The sequence below is a fragment of the Alligator mississippiensis genome, chromosome 7 (assembly GCF_030867095.1).
Source record: "Alligator mississippiensis isolate rAllMis1 chromosome 7, rAllMis1, whole genome shotgun sequence".
Classification (NCBI taxonomy): domain Eukaryota; kingdom Metazoa; phylum Chordata; order Crocodylia; family Alligatoridae; genus Alligator; species Alligator mississippiensis.
In genome coordinates, this window is record NC_081830.1 from 51,527,872 (window position 1) to 51,554,381 (window position 26,510).

The following is a 26,510-nucleotide window of genomic DNA, read 5'->3' on the forward strand; positions in this document are numbered from 1 at the left end:
GTGTTCTTATTGGCACATAGGACAGTCCCATGAAGGACTTTGGGGTACAAGAGCTCCATCAGTTCATTAAAATACCAAGTTGACTAAAAGCAATGATTTGTCCTATTTTTGTAACCGTTGCTGAGATGCAGATGCTTCATTTTAGATGAAAACCACTTATAGTTATAGAACCTAAATTATTACTAGGTCCTACATGGTCAGATGCTGTGTGTGTTGTGGAGGAGGAGTGATTGAGGGGATAAAGATAATATTTTGCTCCAACATGGCTCTGCAAGCACTGCCCAGAATCACACCCCTAACACAGGACTGCTGCTGAGTTTCTCCTCAGTATGTTCTCAGGACAACCCTATATATAGACACCCAGGAAAAACTTTCCCAAAAGAGAGGGAGTATAGAAGCACAGCTTTTGTTCTTCTATGTGCTGGACTAGTCAGAGGTCAACTAGCTATGCAGGGAGTAGGAGATAAAATGATGTAGGCATGGAGCAGAATTTATCAGATTACTCACCACAGCACAATTAGGTGGTTCTCCCTCTGGGGCATTACAGTAGGCCATACCTAAAGTGCATAATTTAGTCCTTCATTAGGAATAAAAAAGCAGAGGAGAATACCCTTGTCAACTGGTCCAGTGCAGGCCTCATCTACTGCCAGTGCTGCAAGTACTATTAGTATTAACATGCCATCTAAAACTCAAGATTGATTAAATGTAAGTGCACTCAAAGTTTCTTTGTGAACCAAATCTTGCAAAAAAAGATAAAGTATTTAGTCTGTTCTCAGAAGGTGAGTAAGCAGTCTAAGAAAAGAACTTGAATGTAGGATTTCTTATAACAACCTGGTCCCAGACATGCCATCATCATTGGCTTGGAACTAGTCCAGACTAAACAAGTAGTTGTTTGTCCAAGCTGGCAATAAATTGTTTATTTTCTTCAACAAAATCATGGAGTAGTAGACAAGTTAATGATTCATTCTCCCCCATTTTTTTTTCTCATGGGCAACTATTTATTCACCTGCTTATTTCTGGGGACTCACTAACTTTGTGCTGAAATGCATCTTTGTTACAAATCAAAAACAACCAAACAAACCACTCCTAGTTATAAGAAAATATACAGTGTTCATTCAAACTCATTGAAGAAATCAAGCCCATGATTCATGAACACATCCCTATTTAAAAACATATGCTTAAATCCCATGTTGCATTCCCAAGTGTTTTCCAGCATCCGGGCATAAGACTTGGTGTAGTAACATGTGATGCTGTTCATTTGGACAGCTTGTGCAGTACCGTATATTAAGGTGTTGAGATATTTTCATAGGATTCCATAGGTGGAAAGATGATATAGGTAGGGTCACATTATCTGGTAAAGACCTCCATTGACTTCAGTGAGCTTTTAGTAAAGCCAGGAAGAGAAGAGTAGATGGTGGTATGAGAAAACATGTCTGAAGATTTTGAGAGAGAGTCGGTTGGTTCAGAGAATTCTAACTGGGGAAACTGAGGTCTTGCTTTGCTTTGCTTTGAAAATGTTAGGTGTCTAACTCTGGGTTTTGAACACTGGAAGGTAACCATTCCTCTCAGAGGGAACTGATATGAGAGCTAAGGAAACAACCTATTAGTATCACTGCAATGTACCGGTAAGCACAATAATGTTGCACCAGCAGAGGATATCCAGAAGGCAATACTCACAGTGAAATTCAGTGTATAAACAGCAGGATTGACACTTAAAATCTATGTTTTGCACTTACATCTAAGGCAGTTATGCATAGTTTTTAATATGTGGATCATATTTTAAGAGAAATATTTTCTCTTGCAGAGACATCACCAGTAAGTGAGAAACTCTTGCCTGTGTCCCTACTGCAGCCACCACCCAGTTTAGTTGCCAGTGATCACCAAAGGTAAAATTTGGCTGGTGAAAAAAATAAAAGAGGCAGCTGCAGTGGGGCAAGGGAGGGGCAAACCCCTGGCAGCTGCTCCATTGCCTCTGTAGCTGCTGGCTGTCACCTCATAGATTCATAGCTTCATAGATGTTAGGGTCGGAAGAGACCTCAATATATCATAGAGTTCGACCCCCTGCATAGGCAGGAAAGAGTGCTGGGTTCAGATGACCCCAGCTAGATGCCTATCTAACCACCTCTTGAAGACCCCCAGGGTAGGAGAGAGCACCACCTCCCTTGGGAGCCCGTTCCAGATTTTGGCCGCTCTAAGTGTGAAGAAGTTCTTCCTAATGTCCAGTCTAAATCTGCTCTCTGCTATCTTATGGCCATTATTTTTTGTGACCCCCCAGGGGTACCTTGGCGAGTAGAGCCTCACCAATTCCCTTGTGCACCCCCGTGATGAACTTATAGGCAGCCACAAGGTTGCCTCTCAACCTTCTCTTGGGGAGGCTGAAGAGGTCCAGGTGCCCTAGTCTCTCCTCATAGGGCTTGGCCTGCAAGCCCTTAACCATACGAGTGGCCCTTCTCTGGACCCTCTCCAGGTTATCCACATCCCTCTTGAAGTGCGGTGCCCAAAACTGCACACAGTATTCCAACTGCGGTCTGACCAGCGCCCGATAGTGGGGAAGTATCACCTCCTTGGATCTGTTCGTCATGCATCTGCTGATGCACGCTAAAGTGCCATTAGCTTTTCTGATGACTTCATCACGCTGACGACTCATGTTCATCTTGGAGTCCACTAGGACTCCGAGATCCCTTTCCGCTTCCATGCTACCAAGCAGGTCATTCCCTAGGCAGTAGGTATGCTGGACATTTTTCCTCCCTAGGTTCAGCACTTTGCATTTCTCCTTGTTGAATTGCATTCTGTTGTTTTCCACCCATTTGTCCAACCTGTCCAGGTCTGCCTGCAGTTGTTCCCTGTGGGACCCCACTGCCCACGTCCTTCCAGGTCGATACCGACCCATCCACCACCACTCTCTGGGTGCGGCCCTCTAGCCAATTTGCCACCCACCGGACTGTGTAATCATCCAAGTCACAGTCTCTTAACTTGTTCACCAATATGGTGTGGGATACTGTATCGAAGGCCTTCCTGAAGTCTAAGTAGATGATGTCAACCCCTACTCCTGCGTCCACATGTTTTATAACCTGGTCGTAAAAAGAGACTAGATTAGTCAGGCATGATCTACCTGCTACGAACCCATGCTGGTTTCTCCTCAGTATAATTTTTCCTGCTGGGCTCTCACATATATGAGCCTTAATAATCTTTTCAAAGACTTTGCCTAGGATGGAGGTGAGACTGACTGGCCTATAGTTGCCTAGATCCTCCTTCCTCCCCTTCTTGAAAATGGGGACCACATTGGCCCTTTTCCAGTCCTCCAGGACCTGGCCCGTGCGCCACGAGTGTTCAAATATTCTTGCCAGTGGCTGTGCAATGACATCAGCCAGAGCCTTCAGTACCCTCGGATGGAGCTCATCCGAGCGTGCTGACTTAAATGCATGCAGTTCCTCCAAGTGACTCTGCAACATCTCAGGGTCTACTCTTGGTAGTCTGGTGCCTTGCTGCTGCCTGTCTCCAATCTCAGTAAGAGACTTGTCTTGCCCCTCTTTTAGGAACACTGAGGCAAGGAATTGATTGAGGAGTTCAGCCTTGTCCCCTCTGTCTGTCACCAATTGCTTTTGCCCATTCAGTAGCAGTCCTATACTGCCCTGGGCCTTTCTTTTACTCCCTATATATCTGAAAAGCAATTTTTTGTTATCCTTAACTTGGGATGCCTCAGCTTCATGGTACCTTTGGCTTTTCTAACTGCCTCCCTACAACTACGAGCTGAGGAGGTATAGTCCTCTTTAGTAATCTCTCCCTGTTTCCACTGCTTATATGCCCCCCTTTTTGCCCTCCTGCCCAGCATCTTTCTGACACCCCACTCTCTGACCCCAAGGTACACTACTCAGGGCTCCAGCTCTTCTTTGCTCAGCTGCTTTCTCTCTCCAAAGTGCACATCATGGCAACCAGAACAACTGCTTGGATGGAAAAGAAAAATCCATATTAACTCTCCTTAGCACTGTAAGCATTTTATCCCTTTCAACAAAAAGTCTCACCATCTCTACCTGCTTTTCAGCTTTATTCTTCCTTAGCTACATTTCCTTCAGAAACATGAAAAGCCCCACATGTCCAGTTAATCTCCTGCTGAGCAGCAGTGGGCTATGAAATACAACCTGGAAACTATAACTTGGGCTGAGCTTTGGAGGAGAAATTCCCTTTTGCAGCATAGGAAAGGATGGATTGGAGGGAGCAAAACAGGAAAGATAATCTGCCCTGCTGTTAAGTTAGTGGGGCCCGTTATTGTTAATTCACTTTTCCTTTGTATGCCAGTTTTCCTCATGACATCTATTCTATGTGTGCTATACATGCAATACTCAGAACAAAATGGCTTGAAATACCAAATCAAGTTTTACTCCATGCCGCACATCTCAGATTATATTTCTGCTCTGTCATCATCCCACTACATAGATGTACAGGGATTAGTGATTAAAAGCTAAAGCAAATCACCATTAAGTCAAAAGATTGAGCTGCAACATGTATCTGGCAGGAAAGGAGGCAAATGACCTGAATTAATATTCTATCAGTCTTCACATAAAATTACTACTAATGCCCAATTAATTCCTTCCATTGTACTGCCTATTAAAGCTTCTTTCAGGAGGTTAGGGAAAAGGATATTCCAGATGTAAAATAAGTTGCATGGGCTAAGTTTCTCCATACACTATTTTAAGTCTGTCTGTACTCATACCCAGGTTTAACTTACACATCATCATGAATGCATGATTTGAGGGAATTACTTATTTAGTGTTATGCATACTGCAAAACCACTAAATGAGCAGTATTCGCAGCATGGTGAGACCTGCTTAGTGAGAAGGTTTCCAGTATTTTGTGTGAGAACACAAAGACTTTGAAAATATTTAAAGGCTTGCTTGCTCCAACTCCCACTGAAGTCAGTGGAAGTCTTCCGTTACTTCAGTGGGCTTTGGATTGGACCCAAACACAGGAAGTGTCTGAAGTTGTGAAACAGAGGCTAATGGGAATGTTTTAAACATCTGGTCGTTATCAGTGTCAACAAAACGATTCAGAGATCAACATTTATGAAGTTGGCCCTGTGCAATCATTTCTTATGAAACAGGGAATTTAAAGTTCACCACATACAAATCTGTTTACTGGCTTCATTTATTGTTTCCATCAGTTTCCTTTCCCAATGCCCCACTAGTGGAAGAACCACAAATAATACACAAGGGATACTTTCCAAAATGTACTGCCTATGTGAAGATGATTCCAGAAATTACCCAAGTGATGTGAAGATGATCTGTATAATATAGAAACTTTTTAACGAGCTCTGAAAAAGCCTATTAGGAAATAGTAAGGTCATTACTAACCTACAAGTAAAATGATTTGGGGGAAGCAAGTTACAAATACAATCCAACTAGCCACATTTTTAAGTGGATTCCTTAACAGGGTTGCAATTAGAATGCATAGAAGCCTTGATTTTGTAGTATACATTTAGGCAACCCTTGTTTAATTTGACTTTACAAGAGATCATAAGTCCTCAGCCACTCTGAATCCCAGTCACTTGCATTTAACAGGCCTTTTTCCAAGTTTGAAAATGTTGGCCTCAGATTCCTGCAAACCAAAAATTGTGAATCAGTGGCTGACTAATGGGAAGGACAGGAGAATGAGCAAGACCACAGTTTGGTCAGAACGCCCCAAAGCAACTATGATCTCTCTGAGAAAGTATTAAGAGCACAGCTCATCCTGTTGGAAGTTTCTGAAATGTTGTGGATCATTTTGGAAACAAACTAGGTTGGAACCTTTTATTTCCGTGTTTACACAATGCCCAGCCTGGTGCAGCATTGTGATTGGAACTCATGGGCATTACCAGAGGTAGATTAACGCACAGGCCCAGGAGCCCTGCCAATCAGGGGCCCCCTGAGTTGCCAGGGCCAGCATGGCCCAGGTGGGCATCCTGGCCATAGGCATGTGGGGCAGGCAGCCTGTCCCTCCTCCCCTCCAGCCAGGCCAACACCAGAGCCAGGGGCTAGGGATGGGCGCAGGGCTCCCTGCAGGCAGTGGCAGCTTCGCAGGACTGTCTGCTGCCAGGGGGCCCAATAGGTAGCCCTGCTCCCGCTCCTTGCTGTCTGTGGGTGGCTGCCAGCACCAGAACCACTGGGACAGGATGGGACAGCCCTGTCCTGCCCCGCCCAGGCCAGCAGAGGGCCAGGTGGGCAGCTGGGGATGAAGCTCATGCCCCCTCTCCCCCCAGCCAAGCTGGCCCCATCCCATCCCACGGTGCTGGAGGACCGCAGCTCCAGTTGCGTGATGCCTGCTGGGCGGAGGGGGTCGGGCTATGGCCAAGGCCACCTTCACCTCAGTGATGCTAGTGCCCCTGGCTCACCCTGGACATGCTGAGGAGGCTAGGTGGGCCCAGCTGCAGGCCCCTGGCAGGCATAGAGGGAACCTGCCCTCACTTGGTGGGGGGTTGCCCATTTTGTTTTCCCAGGGTCCCAATACATTTTAATCCACCCCTGGGCACTACTACCATAGAAATAATAAACAACAATAGTAGAAAAGTCACTATATAGCTCTAAATCTTAGTAATCCAGGTGTATCTGAAGCTATCTGGAGGTGTGGCAGGGAAGTCATGCTGTGCAGATTTGTGCCCGAGGTGTTTAGGCAGCCACTTCACAATTTAATTTCCCTCTCTGAGTTTTGAAGTTTTGTTACTCAGCCACAGAGCACTAGCACCATAGGTATGTCTACATAGCTAACTCCCCCTGTAGGCAGCAGCAGGATCAAACGTAGACTGCATCCTCACTCCAGATAATATGGCAAAATCCACACAGTGCTTTGGTACTGCACAGACACAGCTGCACTATTTCTGGGTAGGCTGTTGCCCAGGTGGAGCAGCACATTGTATTTGAGAGCGCTAGTACTGGGCTTAGTTTCGGTCACCAGCCACCATAAGTACTGAATATAGACACAGTCAAAGAAACAGAAACCCTGGCCACGCAAAAAGGTGTGCATAGGCTTAACTGTGAATATGTGAACAAAAGAATGACGCTCAAACTTAATACCGAAAGAGCTGTTCTGACTGGGGATAGTTAAACATTCACCTTCCTAAGTCGGGGTCATAGTGGACAAGCCACATATTGAAATGTACTCAATAAATAACCAAATCCATCTCCAAATGCATTCTCAGACAATTCATGATTTCAAAAAGTAAAGAGGCTTTTGCCATCAGTAGTAAGTCCAGCTCTAGAGTTAGCTCCCTTTGCTCCAGTCACATGGTAAGCATCTGTGCAACTGAGCAAAACTACCTAGTAAGTGGGACTGACAGGACACACAGGAGGAGGATAATTTGATGGTGTTCCCAAAAAACTTTTTGTTCTGGTGAGAGACCAGTGGATTCACCTGCATGTTTAAAGAAATTTTGAGACATCTATATATATTTCCTCCTGCCACATTTTATGGCTCACTTTGTAAGAAAATAAAACCAAACAGAAAACCTCCCAAACTTTGCTATAGGTTGGTTTTGTTGAAAACATGAAATAAGATGACTTTGTAGAACTTACATTCAGTGACTATTTTAGTAAGCAATGCTGAACAGCTAGTACCTCAATTAGTGTTCTTTATGACTAGAAAGTAGTGTTTCCATATTGTTATTATCTGCACACCTATAGCACTGAGGCCAGAGCCCCACAGTGCTGTGTGCTGAACAACCACATAGCAGCTTGGGGAGACCATGACAGTAGCACTGCCTCCTTGCTGGTTTCCATGCACCTGGAGCAGGAGCAAGTGGATTGATTTGACTTTGAATGGAAGTGAAAGGCTCAGCAAGGAGGCAGTGTAGGTATGGTCAAAGAGGCATTCCCTGCTCCACCAAGCTTTCCACCTGTGGTCAACATCTGTTTCTTAACATTTGGATGTAGTTCACATAGCTCTCTCTCAAACTACTGGATCTGTGGTGGTTACAGAACTGCAGAACTTATTTGGCTCTAAAACATAATTGTTTTCATCCATGTAGTTCTGGTAGATGCCAAAATGTTCAAGAAAATCCTTCTTCTCTTGGTGAACATGAACAAGATGCTTCCATATATTATCTATAACAAGGAACATATCTAATAAGATGAAGTGATTCCCAATCAATTCAAACTGAAACTTTAGAGTGTTCTAATACCAAGTTGCTACATATTTTCAGGCATGTTAGGCTGCAGTGATTGCAACAAGACTGTAAACTCTGAGCAATCTTTTTAGCTACTGTGTGTAAAAACATCTCTTCTTGAAAACATTGGCTAATAATATAGGATATTTGCTTGCTTTATATACACATTTCATCTTCCACATGACTCATAGCAGGGTTTTAAAGGTGAGATCGTCTCACACAAAACTGCTGTCACATGCTTTCCATTACAGACTCCATGGATGGCATTGTTCCAGCTACAATACAACCACCAGGGGACATCTCCAGAGGCAAGTCCAAGTGATCTTTCCAAACAGTCAAGGAAATGCTGAATGTCACTGAGAGGCGAGGCTTTTAAAGACACTAGAGATGCATTTCAACTAGAGCAATGATTCTGTCCCACGATCAAGCTTATTTCAAACCAGGAATGTACACATAGAAAACAACTTAAATACAAACACAAAACATTATTTTACAATATTAAGTTTCAGATCAGAGACCACAGAACCATGGTCACTTGAATAAGTATATTTTATTAGTAGTACTACAACACCATACACCAAGAGGTGTTCTCATGCTTTGTGCTGTACAAACCTGTAGCCAGAGGCCAAGCGTATGCTCTCAACAAATAAGAAATGAAGGATGAAAGAAAGGGATAAGTGTGCATGTGGAATACTGAGAAACAAGTGTGCCTCCATTCCCAATCTAGCAAGCACCTATTTCTTGAAAAGGCTCAACATTAGTTCTTAAATGAATTAAGGGACAAGTTAATGCAGTGGGGGCTGATCTTTCTGGGAGGCCTGCCACAAATTTGCTTCATGCCCTCCCAGAGTGCCGCTCTGATCCCCTTCCCCTGTTTCATCTGCTTCTCTGCTTCCCACTCCCTGCTCTTTTTAATATCTAATCTGTATTTCCCAGCCTGTAACATTGCATGGAACAAATGGAATATGCCCAAGTAAAGCCTTTGCAGAGTCAGCAATGCAGCCCAGAACTGCACTGTGGTGACCTGAGATTTGGGAATAATCCCACTATTGCTTAAACTTCTGGAAACACCTACTTAGTGCTGTGGGATCTGCTTCTTGCCTTCTCTTTCGCTCAAAGGGAAGATGTTCCCTGCTTACAAAGTGATGCAAGTAGCCTGTTATGAAAGTCAACCAAAGTATACAGGTAGCAGAATAAGGGCTGGAGATCTCCTTGAATGTTTGATTCACAGGTGTGGTATAAAATACTGTGCTATGACCAATCCAGCTACCCAGGCATAACCATCCATCCCAGAACTTGTATCAGCTTGTGATGAAAAACACCAATGAGAGGAGTAGAGAATATGCATTAGTCATAGACACTAAAGGAATGATATGTATATTCTTCATAGGTTGTTTTGACCACTTTTCTTCCATTCCTCTGAAATATGCTGCTGACTGGGCAAATTGCAATTTTGCCAAGAGCTGCTTTAATAGCAATATAGCGACATGTTTGATTCCAGTCTGAGTAAAAGGATTAATTAAACTGACCCTCTTTCTTATGCCAGTATGTAAGCAAAGTGTACGCATTCAAAAGGTATCCTCATCTCTTGTTTTGGTATTAACGTGGCACTCCTATATTCTCTGCAGGCCTCCCACAATATCATCTGCTAGTTCTACACTGGCCCTTTGCATTCCAAATTAGGACATCATCATTGCCCCAAAGTGTTTACAATCAGAACAGAGACATGACTTGTGAAGGACAGACTGAAACAGGAAGGAATGGGAAAGTGGCCTCCAGGCAAAAATACTGTCAAGAGCCTGGGGTTATCAATAAGTGGTCAAATTTCATAAGAGTTTACAGGATGCAAGGAGGCAGACAAGGTTCTTTGGGTGAATCTGATATCTCTTATTAGACCAACTTAAATGTTGGAAACACTTTTTAGCAAGCTTTTGGATTTAAAAACCCTTCATCAGGCTAAGGAAGTATTTGCAGTTGGTGTGTGCTCTTCCTGGATTGAATGAAAAGTAAAGAAGCCAGAGGCTGGGCTGGTATGCATACAAGATAGGCAGTCAATGAAGATGTAAACTGAGGTGTTAGTGAGTGGAAGACAGGCTGGGTGGGAGAGGAGAAGGGGGATGAATGTAGCAGTGAAACAGTGGAGAGGTACGTGGGAAGTCAGATGCCAGGCAGGTTATATTGTGACATAAATCCAATGTCTCTATTTAGTCCATGATTTTTTGTATCCAGGAGGATGATGAAGTGAAGTTCATAGGCTCGTCTGTGAAAAGTGTTTTGTAAGTTTCCTTTGAGGATTAGAACTGAGAGATTGGAGAGAGAGTGGTTTTCTTGTGAGAAATGTGCCCCCACAGGTAACTGGGTATTCTTGTCTTTGATAGATTTCCAGTGTGCATTCATTCTGGTGCGTAGTTGCTGTTTGGTTTCCTACCTATTTTCCATTAGGGCATTTGGTGCATTGGATGAGAGATATTACATTTCTGGAGGTGCAGCTGTAAGATCCAGGAATGCTGATGGCTCTGTTGTGGGGTATACTGATTGTGGGGGTGGTGGAGATGTGTTGGCAGGTTTTGCATTTCTTGTCATGGCATGGCCTGGATCCACTGGGTATGTTTTGGGCCATAGGAAGTTTGCTTCCGGTGATGAGGTTAGTGAGGTTCGATGCTTGTTTGAAGGCTAGGATGGGTGGCTCTGGGAAGATCTCTTTAAGAATACAGCCTCTTTCTAGTATGGGTTGCAATTGTTTGAGGATTTTCCATATGGGTTTGAGGGAGGGGTGATATGTCATAACCAGTGGGGTGCAATTTGTGGGGGGGTTTCTTCTGTAATGCAGCAATTCTTCACGTGGCTCTTTCAAATGTGCAATCTGTCTCTCTGGAGGAGTGTCCCTGTTAAGTGAAAGCCATTTTAAGATTGATGGTGGATATCCCAGATGTTCTCCTCAGTGCAAATTTGGTGGTATCTAATGGCTTGGCTGTATTTCACAGCTTTCTTGGTGTGTTTAGGGTGATTGCTGGTTCTGTATGTTGGTCTGTGGGTTTCTTGCATAATGTGGTCTGTATTTTAGCATTCTGGATACTGATCATTGTGTCTAAAAAGGAGATGCTGGTGCTGGAGTATTCAAGAGATAGTCGGATGGAGGGACGGTGATTGCTGAATTTCTGATGGAACTCAATCAGAGATTGCAGGTTTTCAGTCCAAATGAAGAAGATGTCATCTATATATCTTAAGTATAGCAAAGGTTTGATGGATACAAGAATGTACTGAGGACCAACTGACTTTCGATAGCCAGTCTGACCCCACTTACCACTTAGTATTTGAAGGCTAAACTGGGGCCATTTAGCTATGTTTCATTCAGGCATAAGCTGATTCAGTTTAGTTTTTACCTAGCACAGGGTACAAGCAGGTGTATGGATGGTTACTGTACATCAATTGCTCTATGGCAAGTTTTACCCTCTGTTAACTAGCTGCACTTAGGTCATCCATCCAGATTCCTGCTGGATCCATATTCTTAATTGGACTCTCAAGATACATCAACACATGGAATTAATTCAAAGCAAAACACTCCAGAGCAGATTGAGCCAAAGTAAAACTACCTGCAGATGCAGCATCTACATGTACACCAGGGGCATCAGCAATTCAAGCTGGCATGGAGCAGTGTGGCGGAGCACAGGGTGCTCCTGCCACTTTAAGGGCCTGGAGCTGGCAGCCTCCAAGTGCCTGATTAGGGCAGCCATTTTGGGGCCTATATAAACTAGGCAGTTTGGCTGCAAGAGGTCAGGCAGCAACATTGCCTGGCCTTAGGGCTGCTGTGAACGCCCGGAGGTAAGGGGGAGCTGCAAGGGGATAGTAGGAGGCTCCTGGTCCTGGGCATGACCTGAAACTGCACCCTGCCAGGAGTGGGTGGTCTGGTGGGGCTCTCAGTGGCGCGGGAGCCCCCAGGAAATGCCAGGCCAGTGATCACCCCGGTGAAAGGCGGGTCGGGGTGCCTTAACCCCTAGCTCCCACCACCACCGGGTGGGTTACCCTAGTGTTTACTGGAGGGCCGAGAGGGCCTGTGTGTGTGAGGGGCCCAGAGAGGGCGGACCCCGAGAGTGGGAGTGATGTGGGCGAGGTGCCGCGGTTGCTCCTAGGAGGAAGGGAGTAGTGGCACGGTGAGGCCCGAGGAGTAGAGTGGCTAGAGAGACCCAGCCCGAAGGGGAGAGTCCCCTTGACTGGCCCATGCTGGGGCCAGGACCAGTGAGGGTCAAAAGGGCCAGGCGCCCACCGCGAGGGACGCCCAAGAGCCGGGGGCCTGGGGTCCCGACTGGCCTTGAGGTGGGCCAGGGCCAGGTAGCCGAAGGTTCCGGGGGAACCACACCCGAGAGGGGAACAAGGCTTCGGGTGGGTGAGGTAGCCCAGATGACGGCGGAGTGGCCGCCTGAGTAGAGAAGACCATAGTGGGGTCTTGCATAGAAGATCCTGGGGCCCAGTGCGGGGGCCAGTGAGGAAGAACACCATGATGCCATCTGCGAGGCTTGGGCTGCGGTATTAGGGGAGGTTGGAGCCGCAGAGCGCCCCTGGGCATCGGGGCAGTCAAAGGGCAGCCTCCCGCTCAATTATCATCATAATTGAACTGATTATCATCAAAGGCGTGGCGGGCGAGATGAGCAGGCGGTTGCCCAGAGACAGGTGGGCGGGCCATGAAGAGCTCGGCCCTGAGTAGGCCTGCTGTCACGGTGACAGGCGGGCGGGCCACAAGCAGATATGGGGGATCAGTCCTGGGCTCTGGGTAGTGGCAGCAGAAGGGCTGGTTGGGGCATGAGGGTGCTGGAAGTGCAGAGCTGGTTGGTCTGACCGGGTGTAATTTATGCCTGCAGTCAGCGTCTACACATGCATTTAAATCACAGTTAATTGTCCCACTGTAAGATAGTACTGTCCTTGACAGTAGTATCTTACAGTAGTATTAATTAGTTTACTGTGGCCTAATAGCATTGCATGTGTCCATGGTGATGCTTTAGTTCACAGTTAATTAGTTTACTCTGTAGAAAGCCATTTTAGAAGTAAAATCATGTCAGCACAAAGTTATACAGAACCAGGTCACATTCTAAATGACAATAGATAATGGGCCTACAAGGAGATCCACTGGACCCTTTAGTAGCAGTTATTACATATTATTAACTATATGGGTACACATATAAAAGGAGAATTAAGGGAAAAAAAGAGTGGTGCTATAGCAAAGGCATAGGATTAGGAGTCAGGAACTCTGCTCTTACAGGGACTTCCACAGATTTCCTGTGTGACACTGCACAGACTGTCAACCTGTCTCTGCCTTAGTTTACCTCTAGATAAAATAGATACAGTGATACTTTTGCACTTGACAGGAATGTTGTCAGGCTTAATTCATATCTGTTCCAATGCTAGTGAGGCATGCAATGGAAGTGTCCACACGGCATGAGGTTACACAGGAAAACATGTCAACCACATCTATCTGAGAGAATTTCTCAATTCAGATGAATTGATTTCCATCCAAGTTCCAAAAACAAAACCTATCATGCATCATTAGGCCAAGAATGAGCATGAGAAATTTCACCCTACAGGGTAATTTTCTCAAGAAGTTGGAAGCCTCTGAAGACATGGGCTTGCAATGAAAGTGCCTTCTCAACCATAACCATACAATTGCTACTGTGACACTGTAATCAATTTAGTATAGTTTACATGTTGTCCCAAGAGCTGTTGTGATCTTGGTATATGCTATGCAATATGGTGAGATCAGATGTTCCCTCTGAACTACAAGCCCATACATACTCTAGGTTTTAAGGCATTAAATTACTTTTGCACAACTGAGCCTTCTTTTTCCACACAGGTAACCAAGGTTAAATCTATTGTTTCTTTGGGTTAAGCCAGAGTGTTACATTCACTAACAGCAAGATGAGAAGATTTTCAGACTCAGTACTGGAAAAAAGAAAGAATTAGCTTGTTTCTCAGTAAAGACAGACTCTAACAATGCCCTAGGAACCTTGTGCGTGTTATAAATTCATAAATCCACATGCATATACCTACAGTGCATCTACATCACGCACACATACCTATGCACACTAATAGGTGAACAGGTTATAACAATTACAATGTTTAAGCACTCCATTGCTCTACAATAAATCTGAAAGCCAGAGGGTAATCAACCAGGACCTTTAAATAAATGTCCGAAAGTGGCATAAAGCAGTAAGGAAAAGAAAATAGGTATAAGACACTAACCCAGCAAATCTGACTTCAAGACGTTATCGAGACTTCCCTGGTGTGAAAAGAAAAACTAGCTGTTAAAGTGGCCCAGGGATTGTTAACTAGAACTAGCTGAAAACAAGAAGGATGACTGGTTAGCAGGAACAGGTTTTTGTTGCTGTTGTCTTGATTTGATTTGGGAGTAGCTGGCTTGGGGGGGGGGGGGGTTGTTTTTTTTTAGTTTGTTTTGGTTTGAGTTCTTTGAGATCTGGTTGGACCCTGGCACAGTACTTCCTGGATTAAATCCAGTTCCTGGACTCTGTTCCTGCTCTGTGGAACTGACCTTAACTGAAATGCCAGTTTCACGAAGCAACAGCCTGGGGTCCCAGGGTCTGTGACTCCAGTGAGACCAGAGTCTCCTGGGGTTTTCAGGCTGCCAGTAAAAGTAACCACTGTAATGTGCTGCTATGGTTATGAATGTGTCAATGTGATAAGGCCTCTATCAATGGAGGAATGATCACAGCCAGTAAGCCATTAGCCTTCTTTGCAACAAGGGCACGCTGTTGGCCCATATTCAGCTTATTGTCCACTGTAACCCCCCAGGTCCTTCTCTGCAGAGCTGCTGCTTAACCAGTTGGTCCCCAGCCTGTAGCATGCATAGGATTGTTCTGTCCTAAGTGCAGGACTTTGCATTTGTCCTTGTTGAACCTCATGAGATTTCTTTTGGCCCAGTCCTCCAATTTGTTGAGGTCTCTCTGAATCCTAGCCCTACCCTCCAGTTATCTACTACTCCCCCACAGCTTGGTATCATCTGCAAACTTGCTGAGGGTGCACTCCACCCAATCTTCCGTGTTGTTAGTGAAGACATTAAACAAAACTAGCCCCAGGACTGATCCCTAGGGCACTGCACTTGATACTGACATTGAACCATTGATTACTACCCATTGAGCCTGATGATCCAGCCAGCTTTCTATCTACCTTACAGTCCATTTATCCAACCCATACTTACTTAGCTTGCTTGCAAGAATGTTGTAGGAGACCATATCAAAAACCTTGCTTAATCAAGGTATATTATGTCTACTGCTCTCCCTGCATCTGCAGAGCAAGTCAACTCATCACAGAAGGCAATCAGGTTGGTCAGGCTTGACTTGCCCTTGGTGAATCCATGCTGTCTGTTCTTAATCACTACCATCTCCTCCTCCAAGTGTTTAGAAATGGATTCCCTGAGGACCCAGCTCTATGATTTTTCCAGGGACTGAGGTGAGACTGACTGATCTGTAGTTCTCTGGATCCTCCTTCTTCCCTTTCTTAAAGATGGGTACTATATTTGCCTTTTTCCAATTAGCACTACTTCTATCTTAGCTTTTAGCCATTTGTTCACACCCCCTCTTTTGGTTGCTGGCCCTTCTCCATGATTACTATATCTGGGGACTTTTGAAACTAAGGAGTCCAGTGAAAATTTCATTCACACACAATGGGTGTGCGACAGCTTGGGTGACAGCTAATGGCTCACTGAACATGGCACACAATTGCAGAGAGCAGGAGCATTGACTGAAAAGCCATTCAAGAGCGTGCTAAGCAAGAAGTCCCCTTTTATGAAGGGATGGGCAAAGTTAAGACATAGGAATTGTTACTAGAGCTGATGGGAAACTTTCCTGTTATCTCCCCACCACAAAATTTTTGGGATATCAACATTTTTCCCCATCTTAAATTGAGACAAAGTCAAAACCTCCACAATTTTTTTCAAACTGAATATCAGGGGGTGAGGGGGGTGGAGGAATCACTTAGATAATCTTGAACTGTTCCATCTTGGTGCTAATGTTTTAATCTGAATATCAAAGTGAAAATCACTTTTTACTCAAAACACCAAGAGGACGTGTAAGTGAGTCAGTGCACCTGCAGCCATTTAGGCAAACTTTGTCCTCTTAAAGTGCTTCTAAAAATCCAAAAAATAGTCTGTGAGAGGGCTTGGGTGGCTGCAGCTCCACTCTGTGGCTTTGCTGCCTTGGAATCCCCACAGCCAGTCCTCATACCATAAACAACAATCCTTGGTCCAAACAAACAAGCAAATGAGTAAAGCAAGCCTTTAGCCTTTTCCCAGGTAGCAAGAGATGGCCATTTAGTTCTGGCCTGTCCTAGATGCAAGGTCCTCTGGGTTTCACTGTGCTTCCAACCAGGAAACTGTTCCTTCCACAGCTTAAGCTGCTAGCTCTTTCTTCCCTTGGGCTTTTAACTTCCTGCTAATCGCCTGCAGCTGGGCTCCTGCACCAGGGCTGTCTGCCTTCCTTAAATGGTCAGACTGCCCTGTTACAGGACTGTATTCAGAAAGAAGACCAATGTCCATATTGATGTTATATGTTGGCTTAACAAGTGAGTGTCATCTCATAATGTCTGTCCCCAGTTTCCACAACAATGTTCTACTCATAATGAACAGTTTATTTTAGTTCAAGCATCAGAAAGCTATGTTTTCAGTGCGAAAGTGGTAAGGTTCTGTTTCGAAGGACTGACATCTGCATACAAGCTTGAATTTTTACATCAGGTTATATGAGTATTTTCATCCTCTATTCATTTTCCTATGTAAGTATTTGCAGAGCAGGTCCTGCTATCCATCAGGTAGGTGGGAGTGTTCTTGAATTAACACAGCTTCTTCAGAGATCCACCTGTTTGGAAAGCAAAAAAATGAGTCAAATGTCAAAGTTGGAGCAATAAGGAATCAAAGAACCTCCAGGGATGGCCAGGATTAAAGATGAATCTGTCATACACAGGTACCTCTGAGGTCAAGCAGGCAAACTTCCATACCAAGATGCAAGAGGGTAGGCCAGGGTCAAAGTTTCAGCAATCACTCAAAGAACTTCCTTGCTTTTCTCATTTTGAGTTAGACTCTAAAATGTTACCTAGTTAACTTCAAAAGGCTTGAATTGGGGGGATGCAAATAATTCTGACAATTTAAAATGTTCTTAGACACGTTATCATTCCTCAGGTACGTGAAAGAAAAAAATTATACAAGCAGGACAGATGCTGCAATGGTGCTCAACCGCAAGGCATTTAAAACATAAGCCCGTTAAGTGGCTTATTTACGTGGAAGTTTTCCAGTATGACATTTCTGATCTGTTCATCAGCCCAAATAACGAGGAGCTATGGAGACAGTCTTTCCCAACCCATGCAGGACTCGGGAGGCCTTCTGGTGACACTCTCTGTCTGGAATTCTTCAGCACTTCCCCGAGTTGGCCGACGTCATTCCAGTGACTAAGCAGCTCCCACCCTGAAATAGGAATCCAGGGAGCTGCTCACTGTTCCCGGCTCCCATACGCTGCCTCTTGGTCTGAATTTGCTTTTGCTAGTTTTGTTTATGTTCTACTCCCCCAGCCGGATTTGACAGAGACAGGGTGCGTTAAGTCTTTCTTGGCACAGATAACTGTAATCTGTTCCTAGGCACAGCTGGGCAAGACTGACTTAGCTTCTGTTCGGTTCTCACACAGCTGTCTTTCCCAATCGGCCTGGAAACTCTGGTTTTAATGTTCATAGTAAATGGTGGGTCGCCCCTCCCCCCTACCTCCCTTGCAGCATTTTTTATTCAACTATGCTTCCTCTCCACAGCAAGCCTGCAGATTCATTTTAACTGTTGTAAAGTGACATGGCTCTAATGCCCAGCTGTGAACCTGGGTGTTAGAGCCCAGATTTTAATAAAGCAGAGTGCCTACACATTAAGTCCCTGGAGTCCATAGCTAGAGACTTATATAAAGTGTCTAAATATAAAAAATGCTGGAGAGAAAGGAGCTTCTATTCACTTCAGTCATGAAAGTTAGTCTCCCACAAATATGATACCAAACATGAAGATTGCACTGAAGAAATTTGCTGTGGGAACAGATGGTGACACTGCAGAGACAGGTAAAGCACTTTGAATTAAATCTATTTAGAGACATTTTGGGTCAGAGCCTATTCTACCTACTGGTCACCATAGTATAATTCTAACTCCACCCTGCCCCAGTCCCTAAAAAAACCAATAACACAAGATAGGGAGGTCTTCCATCTTCTTAGCCTGAGTTCTAAGTCACAAAAAGTAGGAGGAAGGAGGTTTCCCAGGAACTCAGAACGGTGGAATAGGATCACAAAGAGGCACCTAATAAATGGGATGGGATCTGACCCTTATTGTTTACTGAAATGTGCATTATAGACAGATCCAAGGACAGTCCAAGATGGTACCTGTACCCTGCACAGCTCCATTACATGTCAGATAGGACTAAACAAAAAGTACCCAAAGGCCTGGCTAATGGACCAACAATTCCAGGAGAATTAAACAAGGGAAAATGGAGCTCTCCGAACACATTTATGAGTTTAAAATGCCCAGACATCTCTGTGAAAGAGGTGTTTACCATCAGGCTCCTTCTCTAAAAAAGTGGTTCAGACAGTCAAGAAAACTACAAAAAGCCAAGTTTCAGTATAAACAGCCTCCCATGGCAATGCATGCAGAGAAACAGGCTTTACACCTTTTACCACAAAAGCCAGGACTGACTGATTCAGCATTATAAGCTGGTTTTCACAGAGTTAGAAGCTGAGGTGGCTGAACCACAACATTTCCAGTTTGCAGAAAATGTTAACTCCTGGAAATCTCTAGCTTTACTCTGACTAGGACCAATGTGAGATGGAAATTAAAAAAAGAAAATCTTGATTGGCAAATGCTGACACAAGGTGTTTCCAAAATTAAATGCCCAGGTGCTGTGGAATGAAGTCGACATGATTGGTATCAGTTTGATGGCTGTCCATCCTTGAAGAGCTGCACTGAAATTATCAGTAAAAAAAGGACTTTGAGAATTCTGGCTCACATCAGTCTCCCAGAGCTCTGAGGCTCCCAACCTCATGATAAGAAATTTGGGAGCATGGAGAGCCTTGGCTCTCACAAGAGTTTAGAGGGCCTCTGGGCTCTGCTACAGCACTGAGAGCCGAACCTGGGTTAGAGTCAAATCTCTGAAGGCTTCTTCAGCAGGGAGCCTGGAAGTCATAGGGTTCTCCCAAAGCCAGTCCTCAAGATTGAGCTGCCCTGGAGTAAGGGATCCTGAAAGCCCAGATTCCCCAGCAGCCCTCCATGTTTACTGATAGGAAACCAGGCATGGCCTTGCCCATGGCCTGTCTAAATTCAAACCCCAAAGTTGCAGGGGACATTTCCCAGTGTCACCATGTTTCCACAGGTCCTTTCCAACCCTCCACATGATCAGGAGTGGTAATTCACTTAGGTATGATTTTCAGAAACGAGATCAGCAAAAGTATCAGATAAACAAAGAGACTAAGAAAGAAAATTTTTAGCTCTGGAGGAAAGAGGGAAATATGCAAAGAAAAAAAAGGGATTTTCAAAAACACTCAGAGCTGATCTAAGTCTGTAGTCATTGAAGTCAATGGTAAAATGCATCTTGGTTTAACAGGGAGCAGAGGTGGGCCCAAGGATAAGTGCTTTCAAAACTCCTGCTCTTTTCAGTCCATAATCACTATTCAGGCTCACTTGACAGTGTGCTTGGTGACATCCCAAATGGTTTAATAAGGAGTCCTTCCCTTACAGGTAACATCTTCTAAAAAATCTCAGTGACTTAGAAGTGTTCGGTGCATTTTTTAAATTGTCATAAGGCCACATGTTTTAAAGGTAGCTAGATGCAAATACCATATTTACTCAAACATAATATGACACTAATATAAGACAACCCTCCAATAATTTGATTCTATATAAAGAAAATGTACATATATTTGTTATAATTTTCCAGGTATAGAATCTAAGGATTGCAGGGTTGTCTAGAATTCCCACCCACACTTCTACAGCAGGGAAAGCAGTGGTGGGGGCAGCCGGGGGGGGGGAGGGGCAGTCAGGTGGCCCCCTTGCCTTCTGTTTTGCCCACTTTTTTTCCCCTGCAGCCTTCTTGCCTCCCCTGCCACCTACGCCCCCCACCTCTAGCTCCCCATAGCCTGTGTCCCTCCCCACACTCCTCGCAGCCTCTGCCCCTTCCCCCCTGGTCTCCCCAGTCTCTGCCTCTTCTCTCCAAACTCCCCAGTTTCTACCTCTTCCCTTTCCCCCCTACCCCCACTCCTTACTGTCAGATGCCACTTGGGCTATTCCATCCTGGGGCACAGCAAATGGAAGCTCAGCCCTTGCCTGGCCATGCAGCAGTGTTGGCACTATTCACTGGCTGAGTAGGAGAAGGAGTTTCTGTGTGCACCATGCCCAGGAGAGACCCCAGCCCAAGCTGGAGCTGAGCTGAGCCTGACAGTAAGGAAGGCGGGAAGGTGGTGGGCAAGAGGGCAGAAGCTGCAGAGGGGAATTGAATAGGAGTAGGGGCAGGAGGCTGCTGTGGGTCTGACTCTGGCCCTAACCATGGCTCAGGGGTAGTCAGAGCTGCAGCAGCTGCCTTCTCCCCCCTCCACTTCTTATGCAAATATAAGACAAGGGGCTTTTTTCCCTATGCTGATTGGGAGAAAAATAATCATCTTAAATTCAAGTAAATATGGTAGGTGTCCAATAGGATTTTCAAAAGGCACTTAGGAAAAAATAGAGATTCTCACCTAACCCATGAAGATGCTTCCAGAAGATCCCACTAGTGACTATGTGTTCAGGTGCTTACTTGCCATCGGAAAGCTGCCTCTACCTGCTCAAGTCACTTTTCAAAAAATTATCCTATGCGATTAAAAGCTACTTTGATTGGTAAACAACTGTAAACACATTCTACACATAGATCTTTTCCAGCCCATAATGAAGTCACTGGAAAGCTAACATAGACTTTGTTGGATACTGAATCAGATCTTAAGTGTGGCACATTTTGTAATACTCACTGAATGTCTAGACTAGGGCTCATCTTCCCCTCCCTGGGGTTAGGCCCAGTGACAGTTAATGATTCTCTATTGCGATAGTACTACATGATTAGGGGCCATTTTATCAGGTGCTGTATACATGTGCATTCTCCTCCCTCTACAACCTAAAATGGAACACACTTGAGGGGCAGAAATTATAGTCCTAATATTCATTACAAGGCTGCAAAACAAAGGTCCTAGTTTGATGAATGGCCAGAATCTATTTACTTTGTACAGGCAGCACTGTTAAAACGGCTGCTGACCTTACATTTTAAGTTCTGTCCAGGAAATGATGTCTTAGGAGTTTCCTTAAATATAAACCTTTTTATTCACTCTTAAACAAATATCCTTACTTTGGTTCAGCCTCACAGGATGTCTTAAGTCAATCCTCATAGAGCAACAACAATGCAGATTTCAGAGAATTAGAATATGAAAGTGACAAGCTAAGGTTACTTTAATTGGAAAATAAACAGTCAAAACGTTGCCATTTCACTTCTTAAGGAGAAACCAAATAAATGGCAGCTGAAATGTTCAAAACAGTTTGAGAGGTAGATGCCCCAGTTCAATGGGATTTGGGTGTTTGGCTCCCATAATTGAAGAGTTTATCTGGCTAAGGAGTTGCATCTAGAGGGCATAGAAGGTAGGATACATGGAAATGGGTTTAATCTACAGTAAAGCAGATTTAGACCAAATCTTGGAAAAAGCTTCTTCACCTTAAGAGCAATAGGACATTGGAACAAGCTGCCCAGCGGAAAACAGATGAGGCTCTGTTCCCCCGGGCACCACCTGGGATAACAAGGAATTATGGCCACAAATTGATTGAGAGCAGGTTCAGGCTTGATATCAGGAGGCATTATTTTATGGTTAGAGCTGCCAGGCTCTGGAATGGGCTCCCAAGGGAGGTGGTGCTGCCCCCTCCCTTGGAGGTCTTCACGAGGAGGTTGGATAGATATCTGGCTTGGGTATTATGATCCCAGCACTCGTTCCTGCCCAGGGCAGGGGGTCAGATTTGATGATCTGTTCAGGTCCCTTCCAACCCTAGAAACTATGAAACTATAGGGAAGTTGTGGAATCTGCCTCAGGGGAGGTTTACAAGAAAAAGCAGGATAGGCATCTATCTGGAATAGTTTAGAAAGAGCACATCTGGTATTTGTGCAGAGGGTGACTCTTGAAGTCCCTTCCAACCCTATGACTAGAAATTTTAGCTTAGTAAGATCAGATTTTCCAAATGAAGCTGGATATCTAATCGTGCATGTGTGTCTATCTAGCAATGTCAAAATGTAAGATAGTAGATAACACGTTGCTATCATATCGTTTTAATGTTGCTATATTTTCTGTGAACTTCAGTTTGAAGAAACCTGTTCTGTTCAGTGCTACATGATAGATTAGTCCACAAGACCAGACAAGCATATAATTGTAAGTTTCTCTGTGTTCATCCAGAGAACAGAAATGTATTGCCAGAAACAACAACGAAACTGTACTCATGTATGCAGCAAGACTGCCATTGCAGAGGACATGTAAATGACATGCATGTTATAGACACTGACATCATGCAAGAACTCCAAAGTGCACAAATAGATCCAAGGGCTCTATCTATCCTGCAACCTGCCTGTTGACTTTATTGGATCTAGCCTTCCTACCAGTCTGCGTGTGTTCATACGCTATGGAACATAATGATCCTGGTGAAGGCTTTTGAAACCCACTTCAATACAAAGAAACAACAACTAATTGTGGCTCTGCTTTTCTGGCTTTTCTGTGGGTTGACATTAATCTTGTTCAGATAGATTTCCTTTCACATTTCTGTAGCAGAGACATGCTTTTAATGTGAAGGAAGGGACAGACAAATTTGAATCTGGAATAAGGTGGTACATTTTTAACAGTGAGGGGAATCAAGCATTGGAATAACATGACCAAAGGATACGAAGGATTCTCCATCTCTGAAAACTTCTAAATCAAGACCAGAGTTTCTCATAATCTAGTTCAATGTCAGCTATTAACCTTGAAGTGTAAATCAATACAGAGAAGTCCTCTGACCTCCTGCGCAGGAGGCCAGATGCTTAGAGTCACTTCTATTGTGTCATTTTACAGCTGTGGGTTTCAAAGGCAATAAAATCCAGATCCTGGAAGACACAGCAGGCAGGTTGATTGCTGAATCTACACTGAGCTCCTTTGAAAGGGGCTTCACTAGCCATGTGCCCTCATATACAAGTAAATTAATCCTTTAACTGCCGTTACAGTTGTGGATTTTAGATGCCTGCCTACAACAATGTTCCCTCTAAGGAGCAGCAGTTCGTAAGTGCGCCACCTCGGTCTGTGAGTTCACAGCCTCGGTCCAGCGTGGGACACTTACTGAAGGGGGCTGGGGGCCGGGGGCTGGGGCCAGCAGTCAGAGGCCGGAGCCAGGGGCTGGGGCCAGGGGCTGGAGCCGAGGGACAGTGGCTGGAGGCTGGGGACAGTGGCTGGAGGCTGGGGCCAGGGGCTGGTGGCTGGGGCCAGGGGCCAGACCCGGGGGCTGGAACTGGAGCCTAGCACGGGCTCCCTGGCTCCAGGAAGCGCTCCGCTACCCTGCATCAGGGCTGAGGAGTGGAGCACTTCCCTAGAGCCGGCAGAGCCCACGCCAGCCCCAGTGAGGCTCCTCAGGCTCCAGGACACTGCTCTGTTCCCCCGCATCAGCTTGGGGTGCGAGGAGGCACGTGGCGTCAGGGCCGGGGAGCAGAGCAGTGTCCTGGAGCCGGTGGAGCCTCACTGGGGCAGGCAGCAGCTCCTCCCTGAGGTGAGGCAAGGCAGGGATGGAGGCTGGGGCAGGCTCCGCCAGCTCCGGGGAAGTGCTCCACTCCCTGGCCCTGATGTGGGGTAGTGGAGCACTTCTGCAGAGCTGGGGAGCCCGTGCCAGGCTCCAGCTCCAGCCTCTCCTGGTGCGCGGCCTTGAAAAGGCTGTGCGCGGCCACAATTTTAGTTGTGCACGGCCGTGCACGTGTGCACCTTAGAGGAAACCTTGGCCTACAACCTCTTTCCAGCCTGTGATTTCTTAAAACATATCATGCAACAGAGGAAGGGGAGAAGGAGTGGTAGCATACCTGAGGAGAAGGCATACTTGTAGCTTGATATTTTTGGGTGTAACATCTGAATGCATTGTTCCCTGTGCTACTGGTCATTGTCCTAACAGATGGGCAAACCTCAGTCCCTTTGGAAAATTTCTGTGTGGGGCAGTAAAATTCCCTGGGGGTTATTAAGAAGCTTCCTTATACACACTCTGGCATATATATTGGATGTTCATGACAACCCCCCACTTCCCTTGTGTGTGCTAGTGCATTTGGCACTTGCCTAGTAAGTCCTATTTCTATGCAGTTAATATAGAACATTTGTAACAAATCTTATTTGTAGAAAAATGGGGGAGGGAGAAGGGAAAAGAAAATGATGATGCTGGAACTTGGAGTTCAGACTGAGAGCATTTGTCCTTGACCTGCTGTAAAGATGACGAAACACTGTTTAAAGCTCCCGTACTTTAAGCGGGCTACTGACTGTGTGTAGTGAGGTTCAGCATGATATGGCTCAGCAAATGGCTGGGCTAGGCAGCTGCACTGGATTGGTCCATAGAGGTGGCAAGATGTCTAAAGCCCATTTTACAACGTGTAGTCTCACCAGGCAAAGCAGCTGAATCAGAGCTGAGAGGAGCCACAGCCAGAAAATGTCGCCCTCTTCAGTCCAGACCCGAACCTCTCAGTGCAGCTAAGCATCAGAAAGAAACAAACGTACAGTCAGCCTGAGAAACAGGCACCAGCAAGGTGCGGGGAGGGGAATAGGGACAGGGATGGGCGGATTCAGCCCTGCAGTGCTGCTCCAGTACAAAGTCCAAGTGAGGACAGCCTATGACTCATCAGTCTGGGGCAGCTAGGGACCACATCAGACCATGGAGCAGGATCAAGCAACACGCAGACCTGCTCTCACTTTCATTCTCTGAGTGCTTATTAGGTGCTATGCTGTGCTGTGCCCTCTGCATCCCACCGTGAGTCCAAGGTAGGTGAGGAGCTGCTGCATGCAGGGTTGACAGGAGCAGAGATTGCACAGTGATAGCTGAATGTAGCTTCTCCGCAGTGCTAGCACACACTTTGGTCCCTATGTGCAGATGAGTGTTTAATGGCAGGCTGGGCACCATATCTCTCTCATTCATTGCATACCTTAGCAGCTCCTGCCACCAAGCCCGTTAGCACTCACTGTTGTTAGTCAAAGCAGCACTGCAGTGTAGATTTTGGTAGAGATTCAGTGCAACAAAGATAGTCTGAAATGAGGAGCTCCAGCAGCCAGAAGGGGAGGCAGCACAGCCTCACTCCCAGGTGCCACTTGCTGCTTGGTAATGACTAAGGAAGCCCCAAGAGGCCCTATGTGTCATGCCATGGAGCTGTGAGTTCCTTGTCATGTTTTAAATGGATGCAAGGAGGCAGTGCCCTCTGCTGGTCCGGTGAAAATTATCAGTGACAGGTTGATTGGGCTGCCAATATCCAGGCAGGTAGAGAAGGAAATGCCTGAAAGACAGAAAAGAGATTATTTCTTCTCTTTTTCAACATGATGAATCATGGTTATAGAAACAGAGCAATGTTAATTTTGGACCATAAACTCTCCCCCTTCCACCAGGCAGCTGTTGGGTATGTCTGAATCTTTTACAAGGTTTCAACTCTAGACAAAAAGATTCTTTATTAAAACACAGAGTTAGTTATACACTCTGCCTTCCTATCTAGCCCAGTCTGTTGAAGAGTCATGAAATTTGGATGTGATTAAAGAAGACGCTGATTAAGAAGCTAGCCTGTCACCATGTCAGTGGCCTGTTCGAGGGGAGGAAAGCAGTGCTGTCACATGGTGTCTGCTAGAGCCAATTTACAAACCTAATCGCTTCGCAATGTAACCAGGCTGCCAGCTCCTGAATGAGGATGACAGGGGAGCACAAAGCTGTGGGGACTTTTAAAGAATATAAATGTATAGCAATAGACATAAGATCTGTTTCTGCTCTTAACTAACAAGGGAGCTAAGACTCAGAGCTGGAATTGTAATGCAAGCAATTCTAAGGGGAGAGAAGCCTCCTGAGAGAGGCTCAAACTGGGGGTATTAAAAAAACCAGGATGGCACTGTACCAACATGGAAGCAAGGCAGAATGAGGAGAGGGAATCAGCCTGGTGGAGCTGCCAGTTGAAGCAATAGGCGCTGAGAGCCAATGGAACAGTAGCATAACTAAAGGGGGTAGGGGCAATCAGGACACTCCATCTAGGCACCAAACTGGGGGGATGAAAGGGGAGGAGGTGAAAAAATATTGGCTGCTGAGGTGCTGCCCCATGTGCCACCACTGCCCAGGGTGTACAACTGC